General features: G+C 42.0%; 1 pseudogene across 1 annotated transcript; it reads left to right on the top strand.

Moving 5' to 3' along the window:
- The first annotated feature begins 504 nt into the window (after positions 1-504).
- On the top strand, positions 505-2,849 carry LOC149267596 (dehydrodolichyl diphosphate synthase CPT3 pseudogene; annotated as a pseudogene). Its single transcript, XR_016253124.1, has 2 exons — positions 505-1,717; positions 2,314-2,849. The product of XR_016253124.1 is annotated as a dehydrodolichyl diphosphate synthase CPT3 pseudogene (transcript).
- The last annotated feature ends 815 nt before the right edge of the window (positions 2,850-3,664 follow it).

Genomic DNA, 3,664 nt, shown 5'->3' with positions numbered 1-3,664 from the left:
AATCCTTACCAGCTTTTCTCTAAATATAACCGGAATTTCCATAATTTTCTGAGCAATTCCTCGTACTATTTAGACTACGCCTGGTTTAAAACACTGGCCCCTTCCATGATCGCTGCATTGGCGTTTCGTCACTCGTGCGGTATATGACGAGCTGAGCTTTCCTCCCCCGTGATTCGCTCGGTCTCCTGCCTCCATCTCCTCCCCGCGTGATTCGCTTTGTCTCCCGCCTCGCTTTCCTCCCCTCGTGATTCGCTCGGTCTCCTGCCTCGAGGACTCGCCAACCTGCCAGATTGACAGGCGAGGGGATCCGTGGCAGCAGATTAACTGGTTAAATAGAAGAAACACGTGTTCCGTTCCGAGTGGTTCGAAAGGCCGAGGAGAAGTATTAAAAGAAATCGCTGTCCGTGTCACAAAACTGTGGGCCAAGTCGGTGGTCTCCCGTAAACATATAAATGGAAATGGACTGGACTGAAACTGTGGGCCAAGTCCGTGATTTCCCGGAAACTTATAAATGAAACTGGACTGGACGATTCTATTATACAGGGCATTTTTCTCTACACATTGCATTGGATTGAAGGGATGTGATTCTATCAGTAAATTTTGTTGGGCATATTTAGTACCCAGCGAACATTTATATTGGATCTCTATTTTAAAATTTGTTAGGCGCGTTTAGGAGCTAACATTGATATTGGATCTATATTTATCAAATTGTCAGAAAACAGATATGAAAGCACCAAGTGAAAGTCGCAATTGGTTTTCATGGCTGGCAATTGCAATACAAACTTCGATACGGCGTATGTTGCTATGGATTCTCGTTGCCGGTCCCATTCCACACCACATTGCAGTTATAATGGACGGCAATAGGAGGTTCGCCCAGAGGCGAAATCTTCAGAAGAAAAGCGGCCATGAATTCGGGGCCGAAAGACTGATACAGACTCTCAAAGGCTGTTACAAATTGGGCGTAAAATACGTCACGGTTTATGCTTTCAGTATTGAGAATTTCAAGCGGTCGGCGGAAGAAGTGGACGTTCTCATGGATTTACTGCAGAGGAAGCTCGAATTCCTCCTGGAGAAGGAGAGTTTGGTGAACCGGTTTGGGGTCCGCGTGCAGTTTCCGGGGAATCTAGGGCTTCTGCCTGAGAGGGTCCGGCGGACTGTCGAGAAGGTTACGATGATGACGAAGCTGAATGACAGAGCTGTGTTGAATGTATGCATTGCGTATACTTCTAAGGATGAAATCGTTCATGCCGTTCAAGGAGCTTGCCAGGATTTCATGTCGAGGGTTTCGGGGTTAGAATTTGTGAAGAATGGCGAGAGTTTTGGTGAGTGTGTTACGGTTGAAGATATTGAGAGGCATTTGTACACGGCCGGGTGTCCGGATCCAGATTTGTTGATCAGGACATCCGGAGAGACCAGGCTCAGCAATTTCTTGCTGTGGCAATCGGGATTTTGTTATCTGCAGGCGTGTGGGGTTATGTGGCCTGAGTTTTCGTTCAGGCATTTTTTTATGGCTGTCTTGTGTTATCAAAGGGCTTATTCTGTATTGAAAGAGAAGAATAAGAGTTTTAAAGGGCTGTACTGTCACTCTGAATGAAGAAATGCCACAGTTTTGATGCTGTCACTTGCTCCAATGGTGAATGCGATGCTCAATCCGATTCATCACAGGCCATTGTTGTTCCAAATCAGTTCAGCCTCACTGCTGTTGTGCATCATCAGGGTAAAGTCTCCGTATTTTATTGCTCATTTTCATTCGTTCTGAAGCTGTGTCTCCGCTAACAATCGCCCAGGACTTGCACCTGGCGTCATGACTTTGTGAAGTGAAAAGAGAGCAAAAAAAATTAGCCGCGTTAGCATGGCATCATGTTCTTGAGGTTTTGAACGAATGCTCACTGGATTAATCACTGGCAACAGATTGCTTGAAATTTTTATAATTGTTCTTACTTTGCTTATTATTCGAAGACGTTGCTTATCTTATTTTGTTAGATTACTCATTACACTTATAGTATTCTGAGTCAACTGCAACAGCATGTAGCCACTGTATCATCTTATCATAGTTTATACTTTCATTTTACAGTCAAATGTTACAGCTGTGAAGATGCTTTAGTCACTTTCTCACATATGCTTCACATCTAAGCTGTTCTTGTTGGATAAGATGTTATAGCTTTGGGAGATGCGTTACGCACGCCCGCTGGTTGCACCGTGTATAATAACACATCTTTCTATCACATTCAGATATGGACTTAGGTAACATTTCAGTTTCAACACCAAGTACATAGAACTAAGCCGTGGCCTCTGTGCTGGCTCTATCTTCAGGTCACCTTCCGTCACCCAGATTAGTAGATGACAACACAGTGGGGAGGTTTATGTTTCCATGTCAGCAAGGAATTTGTAACCAACCTTTTCAGTGTCCTCTGCCAATCTTGTCAAACAGCTCAAGCAAATGCAATAAACTTTGCTTTCTTATACCACATTCTGAGTGAACTTTTCAAAGCTATTCCATCATTTATTCGTAGTTTCTGTTTGACTTGATTCATTCTCTGAAGTCTCTGTATTTTTCTTTGGTTTGTGTTTGTCCCTGATCTGCCAGTCTGATGTAGCCAGTCGGAAGAAGCTGCAAAAAGGGCAGCGAATGATGCACTTCAGAGGCAATCTGTCAGGTTTATGTTGATCCCTCATGTGGGGTCATTCAGCTAAGTAGTTTGCCTCGACTCTTTAAACCCGCCTTAGGGGTATCCTAGTTTGTAATATCATTTACTTTTTAAGATGTTTCTTCGTAACGTTTTGATGCTCTAGATCCGGAAAAGCTGGTTGACTCAAACTGTAAATCCTGTCCTATATAAATCATTGATCTCGTGTATGTTTTAAAAAAAATCCATTCTATTCTATTCTCAGGGATGTTTCAAACTTGCAGTAATTTGGGCGTGAAAAATGAAATGTAGCTAACCATGTATTGTATAATACAATATGAAATGCATCTAACTAATCTTCGCTAGCAGTAATTAAGGTTGGTAATACAACTTATAGGGAGGAGAAATGGACCTTTGTGAAACCCTGTCATCTTCGTCGTGAGGCCAAGAACACTTGATTTTGATTGCTGGGAAAATTCCTGTCATAGAATCGACACCTTGAAATGAAACAAGTTAGTCACAGCATAAACAAGAATAATCTATTACTAAATGCAAGTGAATAACCAATGGTTTTCAAACAAAAATTAACTGAACAGAACAAAAACTGATGCTCTCTTTTTAACACAGAGAATAATACTCTATTTTTGCACAGGATCTTAACACAGCGGAAACTAAAAGTTGTTTGCTGAGGACAGAGTTTCAGCAACACAAAAAAAACTTCTATTCCTTAATAAAACCTGCCTGTTACAAAAAAGGATCTTCCTCTTAATAGAGGGATTACACAACTGCTGTTACAAAAGAGTCTTCCTCTTAACAGAGGGATTCACCAACACTGCTTTTACAAAAATATCTTACTTTCTCCAAGAGATTACGCTGAAGAGCATCTTCCTCTTAACCAGAGGGATTCACCAGTGTTATGCTGAAAAACATCTTCCTCTTGACAGAGGGATTCACCAAAGACAACATATCTTCCTTTCTCCAAGAGATTACGCTGAAGAGCATCTTCCTCTTAACCAGAGGGATTCACCAGTCTTATG

This window comes from Pinus tabuliformis, chromosome 6 (genome assembly GCF_031772625.1).
Source record: "Pinus tabuliformis cultivar Carrire ecotype Pingquan chromosome 6, CPIR1, whole genome shotgun sequence".
Taxonomy (NCBI): domain Eukaryota; kingdom Viridiplantae; phylum Streptophyta; class Pinopsida; order Pinales; family Pinaceae; genus Pinus; species Pinus tabuliformis.
Note: the sequence above shows the minus strand (reverse complement) of the source record. Positions and strands in the feature narration are given on the sequence as shown.